Source organism: Ovis aries, chromosome 19 (assembly GCF_016772045.2).
Source record: "Ovis aries strain OAR_USU_Benz2616 breed Rambouillet chromosome 19, ARS-UI_Ramb_v3.0, whole genome shotgun sequence".
Taxonomy (NCBI): Eukaryota; Metazoa; Chordata; class Mammalia; order Artiodactyla; family Bovidae; genus Ovis; species Ovis aries.
In genome coordinates, this window is record NC_056072.1 from 54,694,669 (window position 1) to 54,707,152 (window position 12,484).

Here is a 12,484-nt window from a genome sequence, read left to right on the forward strand (position 1 = left end):
GTGGACAGAGGAGCCTGGCGGGCTACAGGCCACGGGGTCACAGAGAGTCTGACTCAACTGAGCAATTGAGCATGCACGCATGCACTGGAAGTGACCTTGTGCCAATTTTGAGCCCAGCTCTCAGTGACCCTTGCGTGCTTCTGTTTTCTCTCACAGCCCTGCCACTGCCTCTCCAACAGACCCACACCTGCTGCTGGAGGAGAAGACACAGCGTACAGCCGAGCTGAGCTGTCCCATAGAGACTGTCCCAGGCCAGCCCTGAGCCAGCTGACCCCCCACACCTGTGAAAGAGCCCACCACGGTCAACAGAGCTGCTTACCCGACTGACAACAGACCACAGACATGTCAGGGAATCCAGCGGGGCCAGAAGAACCATTCAGCTGAACTGTACACTCGTTACCAATAATACAAACCAACTGCTTCAAGACATCAAGACTGGGGCAATTTGTTACCAAGCAACAGCTAACTGATACAGCAGCGTTGGAGAAATCTCCCGCCGGGCAAATCTCCCTGGGCACAGTGACAGCCGCACAAGATGGATTTGAAGGAGTCTCTGGCAAATTAAGATATATCTCTGTTCCAACATACAGAACTCCCAGACAAGTTTCCCCCTCATCCCTCAGCCCTAGGCCACCCACTCTGAGAAAGGAACTCAAACAACTTCTGTCAAAGATAGTTGCCGTCTTAACACGACAGTGGGTGGGAAACCCAAAGTGGTAAAACTGCCTCTTCCCTGGTCTCACCCCAGGAGACAGGGGTGTTTGCAGTTAAAAATACCCTTTCCCCTTTAAAACATGGAATCTGTCCAGGGTCAGCCTCCCACACACTTCCACTCAATTTCTGACTCTGGTTATAAAACCTTGTGCCAAAAATAGATTTCAAGGGGATTTCATAGACATGTTCTCAGGCATAATTGCAGTGTTCCTGCAAACTTTGGAGAAATTCAATTTCAGTCTTTGAACACATACACTCTTCAAAGCCCTGCCTCCCAGGTATTAAACATCAGGAAGAACGATGATTGATCGCTCTCTCTCTCTCTTCCTCTCTCTCGCTGGTTCTGCCACAACGCAGGCAGGTGTCAGACGCAGCTGTTCTCAGGGAGCTTCTGCCTGGTCGGTTTCAGCAGGCTGCCTCTGCTCCCCTCCAAACTGTCCGGCCACCGGCTGTCCGGCCACCGGCTTGCACACCTGCTCGGGCCTGGCTGGCTGCGCGCCTGCTCGGGCTCCTCTCTGCTCCTCCTTCCCACCTCTGCCCTTCCCTTCCTTTGTTTCCCCTGAACAATGGCATCCCCAACACCCCCTCACTCCATTCTGATCCCATTTGTCATTGCAGCCTCCCTCTTCCACCTCACACAAGTGCAGAGCTTAGAACAAGGAGAAGGCTAGAATTCAGCTGGCCCACCCCCTCTTAAGTTTGCAGAGGAAGCCTGGAGAGCCAGGCTGGGTGCAGGATGCAGTCAAGGTAAAATGTGTGGGTGTGATAAAGGCAGAGCTGGAACCCAGGACCCCACACCAAGGGGGTCACCACAAAATGTGATCACCCACCAGGCTCTAAAACAGCAGCAACAATGATATTAATAATTATAATAGCTCCATTTATTAAATTCTCCTTATGTGCCAGGCACTGGGTACATATTTAATTATTATTGTCATTTTATAGATGGAGAGACTGAGGGATGGAGAAGCTAAGTGTCCCATCAAGGTCACAGCTACTGGCTGGGAGATCAGGGATGTGAGGTCAGCTCTGATGCCAAGGATCATGGCTCCTCAGTCTCACCCTGAATCCTGCTGCAAGCACCTCTTCCACAGGGATGTCTCACTCCCTTGTTGCACAGCGCCAAGCTTCTCAAGGCCCTCCTTGCCAGTTTACAGGCTCCCCTTTCCCATTCACTCCACGGTCTGCTGGTCTTAGGTGGGCCCTCGAAGGCCATCCCAGCCCCTTTGTGGAATGGAGCCAGCGTTTCAGGACAGATGTGCTCTCTCAGCCAAACTCTACCACTTCCTGGCTCTGTGATGTCCGACAAGGTAACTCACCCTCTGAGTCTCAGTTTCCCCATCTACAAAATGGGACGGGATGATCCATTTCATAGAGACACAGGAAAGAGCAGATGAAATAAATACAAGTGTGATGCCCAGGACACAGTAGGCTCTCAGGAACAAGTCCTCCTCAGGACCAGCTGGTGCCCTACTACCCCGTATCCACTACCTCACCCCCAGTCTCAGAGCACACAGCGTTTTTCTCCACCCACCACTGCCCTTCACAGTATCTGGTCCCTAATGGGCCTTGCCCTACTGATCTGGGCTCCTGCGGAGGCATTTACCTTCTGTGACATGTCTTGTCAGTGCCACCATCCAGGCCCGAATTCTACACATTGCTTAGGCGCTAGTGTTCTCCCCACTGCCAAATTACAGCCCCTTTGAGGACAAAGCCATTCCTATACTCTCTGAAATACTTAAACCACCCCTGCCCCAACCGACAGATCACTGGCACTGTTGGTACACAGAGATTTCAGGGTCCAGTGCAGTCTCCAGAAACACCTACTGATTTGTTTCATTCATTCATTCAACCCATAGTTTGCTCAATATCCACAAGGTGCCAAGCCCTGTGCTAGCCTGCAGAAGACACAGGAAGGGGTAAGTCCCAAGCCCCTGTCCTCTCACGGTTCCCAGCCTAGCAGATGAGCTGGGAGTGTGAGCACACAGTTGAGCAGACCCTGGGAGCTGCCTCCCCAGTGGTCATTCTTTTCCTGGCTGGCAGAACCCTGACTGTGTTGGACATCTACCTCTGCCCTTAACTGATGGAGGGATAAGTCCTGGTCCTTTAAAGCCCTCAGTCACATTCCCTTGGCAGTGACTGGTTTAGACAGGGCATGTGACCCAATTCCAGCCAATGAGACAGAAAGGAAAGTGGGCTGGGGGCTTCTGGGAAAGCCTTCTTCCCTGATAAAAGAAACAGAGAGCTGCCTCTGCCTTTTGTCCCCTGGGTCTTGTGCCATCTTCAGGGGATGCTCAGGACAGCGGAACCCTTTTAGATAATGATAGCAGAGGAGAAGGACAGAAAGACTGTGGGTTTTGATGGCATGGAATGAACTGCTGAATTAGCTGACTCCAGAGCTTTGGATCATGTGAGATAAGAAAGGGTCTTACTCTCTGTTAGTCGAGTCAGGGACTCCAATTCACTGAAGCCAAATGCAGGCTCCCTGGTTCAACGGTGAATACCCAAGAGTGAGCAGTCTCGTGATGGCCTGCAGGACACCTTTCTGAGCCCTGAGAAGTTCTGCCTTACTTTGGGGGGCTGACTGGGGTGGACGAGGAGCCATGAAGAAAAACTTCAAAAAGGAGTCACCTACGGTCAGTCTTCCTTTCCAAGAGTGGGAAAGAGCTGGCTGAGATGGCGTCTGCCAAGACGGAAGGCGTGAGCCAGCCAGGGTGCGAGCAGGCGAAGGGGCTGAACTCTGCAGGGGCCCACACACTGCAGGTGGAGACAACAGCAGTTTGCTGCATCCTCTCCAGGCCTCACCTTGCTGCTCTGTAAAATGGGGACAGAGACCTTCCTTGCAAGGTGGTGGTGGGGCTCTGATGTGCACATAAAAACACCTGTAATTGCCTGGCTCTAGTAAATCTTAGCTGCCGTCATAGTTGGCCTTTGCCTGGGGAATGGCTCACCCAAAGCTGGGACTGAGGGTCTAAATCCGGCTCCATCCATGTCCTCCCCTTCTCTCCCACTGCCTCAGCCTTCCAGACCAGCCACCGTCTCCCTTTCATCGCCCTCCTCCTTCGGGCCTTTTGCAGGCTGCCCTCCTGCCAGAAGTGGTTCCTCTACCTGAACATGCCACGGCTCTCACCTCTCCTTTCATCCCAAACCATTTTGTCTGAGTCAGTCGGTGTCACTTCTAGGAACAGGTCCTCAGGAGATGCCTGAACACAAGCCCAGGGTCCACAGACAAGACATCCATCCCGATGGTGCCCCTAATGGCACAATTCAGGAACAACCGCCAGGAAGCGATCTATTAAATAAGTTACAGCAAAGCCACTTATAAAAGACAAGGTAGAGAAATATTTACTACTATTTAAGATGCCCATACTCTACTACTGAGTGGCAGAAAGATTAAAAAAAAATCTATCTATTTACCTATCAATCATTGAGAAACATCTGGAAGGACATTATCTGGAAGGAAATGTTAATGTAGGTTAGCTGTGTTTTATGGCATTGCATTTGAGTTTTACTTTGTACTTTCTGATATCATTTGTATTTCCATAATCATTATATAACCAATCTATAATTTGGAGGGGGAGCTATTTTTATTTTTAAAAGGGAAAAAGAAATAGAGAATTATGGCCAAGATCCAGCTTTTTTGGACAATCCTCACCTAAAGTCATGTTCGACATGATTGGAAAGTTTATGCTAGTTTTGATGACTTGAAACCTCCACCATGACATCTCACCCCTACTTGGAAACTTCCTAGTGTGGTGAGCTCACTACTGTGCCAGGCCAGGCCCTCATAGCTAGAAAACTCTCTCACACTGAACAGGACTCTCACTCTCGGTCCTAATTCTGGTCTTCCATGCCGCACAGAACCAACCCAATGCTCTCCTCTCCCTCCATGCCCTCGTCATTCTCCACCACAGCCACTCATCAAGTGACGTGACTTCCTGGGGATGTCCCATTCTAGGCAGAGCTCAGGCAAAGGCCTGGAGTTGCTCCAGCACACGTGGCCCGTTTCGAGGCTGCTGTGGACTTGTCTGGCAGGACCACATGGGACCAAAGCAGATGAGGCTGGGGTGCAGTCGGTACAGTTCCCATAATCTGTGCCACAAAGACTGACCTTTACCTCACAGAGCAGTGGGGCTCACCCATTTTGTATCCACAACACCTTCAAACACTAAAATTTTAAGCATGACATGTGAAGGAATAAAAAGGCTTACACACATCGCTAGAGCTTCCCTGGTGGGTCAGACAGTAAAGACTCGGCCTGCCGTGCAATAGACCGGGGTTCAGTCCCTGGGTCAGGAAGATCCCCAGGAAAAGGGAATGGCAAGCCACTCCAGTATTCCTTCCTGGAGAATTCCATGGACAGAGGGCTACACATCTCTAAACAAGTTGTGATTATTTTAGCTTGTGCTCTACCTGTATCAGTCAGGACAGGACAGATTATGCTGCGGTAACAGACAAGAGCGAAGTGTCAGTGTCTTAAGAGCGAAGGCTCCCTCCTCACTGATTGCTGCACGTCCATCATGGTTTGGCAGAGGGCTCTGCTCCACATCATCTTCACTTGGGAATCAGACTGAGGGAGGCTCCAACTTCACGCTGCCTCAGTTGCCGAGAGAGGTAAAGGGGACAGTGGCTAACAGCATGCTGGTTATTAAAGCTTCCATTCCGAGACGACAAGTGTCACTTCTGCAATTTCACTGGCTGAACCAAGACAGGCAGCTGTAACTGATGACAAAACAGGCAAAGAAGCTCCGCCTACCATCTACCTAGAAAGCAAGGAACTAGAAATACTTCTATGGCACTAATGACTACCTCAACTAATGCAAATGAAGAGAGGTGGGTGAGAAAAGAGCAAAGAAAGGAGATGATATTTATGACCCAAGCTTTTTAGCTAAACTCTCTACAAATCTTAACTGGACCCTCTTTACACCCTCGCCCTTCACAGCTCATCCAGTTTCCTCAAACAGCATCAAAAGCATGTTTTTTTTGACATCACTCACACGTCGATGGCCCAGCTGTGAGTTGTGGCCAGCAATCACCACTTAGGCAACGGGGCCTCGTCCCAGGATTTTGTTGTTGTTGTTGTTGTTGGGTGGGGGACAGTGGCTGTTTGTGTTTGATAAGAAATCCATTCATCCAACACATTTATTAGGCACCTTCTATGTACCAGGGCCCGAAAATGCAAAGTTAAAGAAAGGCCCCACCTGTGCCACCTCTAAGAAGCATAGTGATAAGGGGGTCTCTGGCCACTGAGGCTATTTCCTCTTTCTGGGTACCCCCTCCTTCCCCTCACATCATCCTCTCCCTGACACATCACTCCTCTCCAGTCTCCCAGCCCCATGAAGCAAGGAACAACACCTTCATACCAGTGGGTTTTCAGCTACTAGAGCAGGCACCATGCAGTGAGGCCCGCTCGGAACTGGAAACCCGAGGACTGGGTTTGAGACCTGGCTTCATCAGTGAGTAACCACCTAATGGGGAGAGAAAGCTGGTATTTATGGAAGCGTGTCGCAGAGCTTGCTGTGAGGAAAACTGAAAGATACAAAGACATGTGAAAGGTCACCTAAGTTAAAAGACGATGAGGATGCTAACAGTAGCAACTGTGTGCCAGGGACTGTTTTAAGAATCACTCGTTTTAATCCATCTCATTCCTCAAGAAAGCACCCATGAGGTAGGCGCTGTTGGTATCCTGTCTCACAGATGAGGAAACAGGGGACTGAAGCCGCTCAATTCCCCCAGGAAGCCAGAGAGACGAAAGTGATGGCGTCAGGACGGTGGGGCAAGCAGGAAGGCTCAGGTGGAGACGCCACTGTGTACACTTGGGGCTGCTTTCTCCCTCAACGGGGATTGATTTTTCTCTCTCAGTGTGGACCAAACAGTTGTCATTTGCTCCTTCTCAAGAGTGTTCAATTCTTCAGAGCTGGTATTAACCTTGGGGCAGAGAGGAGTTCATTCTCGGCCCAAATCATTCACAGTCACACAGCCTGGTTCACTGCACTTGCGCCTGAGGCTGTGTCCTCCCTGAAAATACACTGGAGTCCTAACCCTGCACCTGTGAATGTGACCTTATTTGGAAATGGGGTCTTTGCAGATGTGATCAAGTTTAGATGAGGCCATCCTCAGTGAGGGTGGGCTCCATTCTAATATGACTGTTGTCCTTATAAGGGCAGAGAGATGTGAAAATGAGATACAGAGTGGTGGGCCAGCCGTGCGAAGACACCAACTTACGAGCAGCAGAGATTGCTGGAAACCATCAAAAGCTTTCCTACAGGTTTCAGAAGGTGCGTGGCCCTGCCGGCCCCTTGATTTCAGACTGCTAGCCTCTAGAACTGTCTTGCTCGCTCACTCAGTCGTCTCCGACTCTTTGTGACCCCATGGACTGAAGCCCGCCAGGCTCCTCTGTGCATGGGATTTCCCTGGCAAGAATACTGGAGTGCATTGCCATTTCTTTTTCCAGGGGATCTTCCCGACCCAGGGATCAAATCCATGTCCCCTGCACTGGCAGACAGATTCTTTACCACCGAGCCACCAGGGAAGCCCCTACCAAACCTGAGTCACACAGAATCTACATTTTCAAACAGGGATGACATCACCCGCCTCACAGGATTGTCAGGAAGACGAAAGTAGGGAAACAAGGTAAGTGGCCTCACATAGCATCTGGCACATGGCAGAGGCTCTAGAAATGTTACTTGCTTTTCTCTCTCCTCGTCTCTATCTTTTCCGCCTGCCCCCACTGTCTTCCCGACCCCCACCTCCACCCCTGCCCTTTCTCTCTTCGTCTCTCCCTCCTAGGACGGGCTACATAATTTGTAGGATGTGGTGCGAAGTGAAAATGTGGGCTTCCCTGTTCAAAGCTACGAAGGATTTCAATATGTGACCACAGAGTATTGAATCAAGCTGTGGGGCCCCCCTCACCACAGAATCCCATGTCATTACAGAGGTCACACACCCAGCTGGCCGTGCTCCTTCCCCTTCCCTGTCCATCAAGCTCTCCTGCTTCCCAAATCTTCATAGCCTGATTCTCCAAATTCAAGGCCCCAACAGTTGATCCCCTTTTCTGCTACTGTTCTCTGCTAATGGATTCAAAGTTTTAGATACCATAGAGCTAATAATTCCACTTCCTTGGCAGGGAGAGGAAAAGAGGCCAGTATGAATTAGTGAAAAGTCTGAGAAATAAGCCTTTATTATAATTTTCTATATTACTAAAGAAATTCAATTTTATGACTTGCAGATTTCTATGGTGGCAGAGGTGACATGCAGAGGAGGAGTGAGGAGGAAGTTCTACTATTCTGCACGTGACTGAGCAAACAGAAAAGATTTAACCTATACTGAGCACATCCCTTATTTGCAAATGATGCTACTTACACCGTGTCCCTTAAGTAGGTTAATATTCCTCTTGCCGGCAATCACTTTGCCTGGTGAAACCTTTCTGCCCCAATAGACGCTGGTAAGATTCTTCTGCAGTGGTTCTACATGACAAAATGATTTCCCTGACCTTGCAGGCAATCCATAGTATAGACTGGGTTACAGAAAATTCCTGTCAAAGGGAAAACCAGCACAACCCATTCTCTCTCTACCGCCTGCCTCTAGAATAGTCACACCTTCAGAGTATCCTTGTAAAACGCCGTGGCACACCAGCTTTGGACGCAATCTTCACTAGCTCTGCTGTTTCAGGCCTAACTCTTGTCCTGTCACAGTTCGATCCAGACCTATTTGGAGGATGGTAGCTCCAAACAGTTCACATACCCCACAACTCAAAGCCTCAGTTACCTGGGCCTGGAATGCCCTGCCCCCAACTGAACAGTCCATCAAAACCCTAATTCAGGTTTCAAGCTCCAGCTCAAAGGTTCTGTCCTTCAGAAAGCTGCCTCAGACTCTTTCAGGCAAAATCTGTGCCTCTGTCTGCCCCTGCGGCACATCTATTACAGCATCTGTGTTCCTAACAGTCATCTGTGAGCTTCTTTGATAGAGTGAGAGTGCCCGTGGGCCTTGGGTCTTGTCCATCTCTGGGGAGACACTGCGACTCAGCAGTTAAGTAGCAGAAGGGGTCCCAGCCCCACAACTAACCCGCTGCATGCAGATGGTAACAACAGCTTCACAGCCCCGGGAGGATTAAATCAGATGATAACTCGAAAGGGCTTAACAGAGCCTGGCAAAAAGCAAGCTCAAAAAAAACATTAACAGTTCTCCATGCACACTGGTGTATAAATATGAGGTCACAGGATGGCCATGCAACCCAGTTTGGCTGGACAGTCCCTGTTTATGTCCGCGGTGCTGGTGTTATCATTAATAATGCCCTCTCTTCTTCTCAAAATTATCTTGGCTTGGATGGCAAATTACATGGTCACCCTAGACAACTGGGACCAGGTCTGTTTTATTTACCAATGTCTCCCTGGCACACCAAACAGTGCTTAGCACATATTAAGTATTTAACAAAAATGTGTCGAATGAATGAACGTGTCTCCAGGGAGCAGGAGGCGCCTGGCACCTGGCAGGGGCTTCATAACTGCAACATATGGCTGATATTTCTTGGTGCTTCCAAGCACCCCTTGGCCCAGAGAAGGCATGACTCAAGGCTAGGCAAGGGAATGAATGAATGAGTTCCTCCTGCCTCATCTCCTCTGCTGCCAATAGTACCTCTGAGGGAAGGAATGACATCGCACAGAGGTAGAGAGAAGAGCGGGTCAGATGGAGAAGGTGAGGCTGATGTTCGCCCACAAGACGGTGGAGGCGGGGCGGGGGGAGGGGGGTGATCCTCCTGAGACTGCAGCAGGGCAGCCCCGTCGTCGTCGTCTCCCAGCTGGGAATGAGTGACTGTTCTTGCCATGGAGGTGGCGAGAAGCCACAGCCTCCAGCGGCCGCACCAGTAGGTCCAGAGGGCTCTCGAGGGTCTGGGACTCTTGCCACCACGAAACATGCCACACAGGGCACAAGGGTTCAGGGTTCCGGCAGGTGCTGCCCCCTGGCAGCCCACAGAGCCACAGGGGAGAACCCACTGAAATCTAGATGCCAAAGCAGACTGGAGAGGATGGGAGCCGCTCCTTCCCTTCCGAGCCCGGAAAGGAAATTTCACGTGTCGGTAGCCAAAAAATTTTTGGACACAGACCATGCACTAGGCAGGGTGGTAAGAACTTCAAGAACATTAACACAGCCATCAGAACAGCCCTGGGAGGTAGCTACCCCCATTTTACACATGGGGAAAGAGAGTCAGAGGGGAATTGACTTGTCAGAGGTCACACTGCTAGTAAGAGACAGAGCCCAAATTCCCCAGGAGTAGGAACCAAACAGGAGTGCTCTCCTTCCCTCTCAACCCGTTTTGAAAAAAAAAAAAAAAAAAGGCCCAGTTCTTGCTCCTTTTACAGGTTCGCTGTGTGACCTTGAGGTTGGATCGCCCTCTCTGGGGCTCACCTCCCATCTTCAAGAATAACGTTCTGGGATGCTAAGACACACACCCGATGGCCAGGACAGAGTCTCCTCCTGAGACCACAGGGCTTCAGGATGACCAGGCCCTGGGTGAGCCCAGGTGTGTGGAAACATTCTGATCCACTCTGGGGCCCTAGGTGGGGCACCTGCCTAAGCCCTCTTTCTCAAGGACCCTTTGACGCTGGACTGAAAAATCAAGCACCAGATCTGAGAGCCTGACAAGAATGTGGGGCTTTGGAGCCCTTGTGTCACCAGGTAGGGGACTCCTGCAGCTTGGGGAGGGCTGTGGGCAGGGTGAGGGGCGCCAGGGAAGAGCAAGGCCGGAGATGCAGAGGGCACCTGGCAGAGGGTCCCCTGGCGCTTCCGCTCTTGGAAGCTCCGGAAGCGCCTTTGCGGGGAAGAGAAGCCCCCAGCCCCGGGTCAACGTCCACAGCTCCGCTCCTGTCCCTAGCCTGCAGATACCCGGACCTGGAGAAAGGGGGGACCCCGCAGTACTCGGGAGAAGCCAGGCAGAGAAGTCAGAGACAGCTGGGAAGGAAGAAATCGGAGGGTTCTAACGCCTTGGACGACCCAGGCCCCAGTTCCGGGGCTGTTCGGAGCCCCGGAAAGTTTGCGCGCTGCAGGCGGACGGCGCGCCCCCTCCCCGCGCCTGCAGGCGCCGGGTCCGCAGGCGCCCACCCCGGCCAGCCCCGCCCGCGCCGGCTGCCCGCTCAAGGTCACCGCTGACAAGGCGCCTGCCTCCGCGGGGCGAGTGGACCCGCGACGCGCTCCGGCTCGGGCTCTGGCCGGGCAGCGGTTCCCGGGGACGCGCGCCCGAGGAAGGGAAGCCAGCCGGGAGGAAGAGAGAGACCGAAGGAGCGGGGAGGAGGCCCAGAGCCCCGGGCCCGGCCGCCCCTGCCTCACCTGCGCCGGCTCCGCGAGCGAGATGCTGCCGCTGCCGCTGCCGCTGGTGCGCGCCCGGCCCGGCCCGGCCCCGCTGCGGCTGCGGCTCCTCTGCCGCCGCTGCCCCGCGCTCGCCTCGCCCCGCCGCCCCGCCGCCGCCCGCCCGCCTCCCTCCCGCCGCCGTCGCCTCTGCCGCCGCTGCACTGCGCTCTGCCCGCCTCCCTCCCTCTCTCCCTCCCCTCCCGCTCCCTCCTCCCCCACGCGCTCCCCCTCGGCCCTCCCCAAACTCCGCACGGAGAGCGCCCTGCGGGACCCGGAGCTCGCGGTCCAGCCCGCGCCCTCCCCCGGGCGCGCGCTGCGGGGCCCAGGGAGCGGGCGTCCGGCCTCTCCCCGGGCTTGGTCTTCAGGTACTCCCATCAGCACCAGCTCCTTACCGCCCCCGCCCGTCAGCCTGACCCTCGGAGGAACCCCTTCCCCTGGGTCAGGGTACCCTACCTTCCCAATACACAGGAACCCAAGGCTGGGGTCCTGCAGTGTGGGACTACTGAGGTGTGGACGGGGTATACGGGGAGACCTAGCTTTGGGGGAGAGGGCTGGCTGGAGCAATCCAGGGGTGTTGAGCCCGAGGGCACTCAGACTGGGAGAAGAGATGGGGGTAGGGCAGCGGCACCTGTTGGCCCCCAGCCTCCAGCCCTGGCGAGGTCTAGGGCCTAGAGGAGGCGGGCACAGAGGAGGAGAAAGGTGGATGCTCCAGGCACACACCGAAGCACTTCCCAAAGCAGGCTTCCCCTTCTTGGCACAGGCCCCAGGTCGCTGAAAAGCCTAGCTCCACCAGGAAGCTGGGCCACCTGACTCCCAGCGCCTGGGTCTGCTCCATGCCATCAATTAATCATGCCCGCTTGCTTATTTATTTATCGGCTTTATAAAAAGCCAAATGCACTGCTCTGCTCACAGGAAGAGAGAAGAGGGGCCCCCTTGGGGCGGGGGCAGGGAGGGCCTGGACCCTGGTAACCACCCACCCGCCCCCAGGCTTCGGTCTGTTGAAACAGGAGCTAGGGCCTGGGGAGACCCTGGGCTCTGGGTATCGAGAAAGCCTGCTTCCTAGGAATAGCTGGGATCTTGCTACCCTTTGTAGGGGCCAAACGCACAATGGCCTGTGCTTTGAAGCCCTAGGATGAGGCGGAGGATATTCACTCTCAGGGACTTAGGCGTAGAGGGAAGAGAAGGGGCCGAGGAGGCCATCAGTGAAAGGAAATCCAGCAGGTGTGAGAGGAGGTGTCTCCAGGCTCTTGGCTCAGAGCGCTCCGTTCTCACTGCTCCAGCTTGGCTTGGCAGGCGTCACTGCATCTCCTGCCGCAGGGCTGCCCTCTCCTACGGGTGCCTGGAGGACATCTCCGCACAGACACCCCACCTTCCCCATCCCAGTGAACGGCACCACGGGCCTCCAGGTGACCAGCTCCAGGCTCTC

At 53.4% G+C, this 12,484-nt stretch overlaps 1 protein-coding gene across 7 annotated transcripts in view; it reads right to left on the minus strand.

Moving 5' to 3' along the window:
* ATP2B2 (ATPase plasma membrane Ca2+ transporting 2) overlaps positions 1 to 11,228 on the minus strand; it is a 375,986-nt gene extending 364,758 nt beyond the window's left edge. For all 7 annotated transcript variants that reach the window (XM_042236653.2, XM_042236651.2, XM_042236650.2 and 4 more), the window contains exon 1: positions 11,038 to 11,228. The gene's annotated coding sequence lies outside the window, so the exon portion shown is untranslated. The remainder of the gene's footprint in view (positions 1 to 11,037) is intronic.
* Positions 11,229 to 12,484: the final 1,256 nt, after the last annotated feature.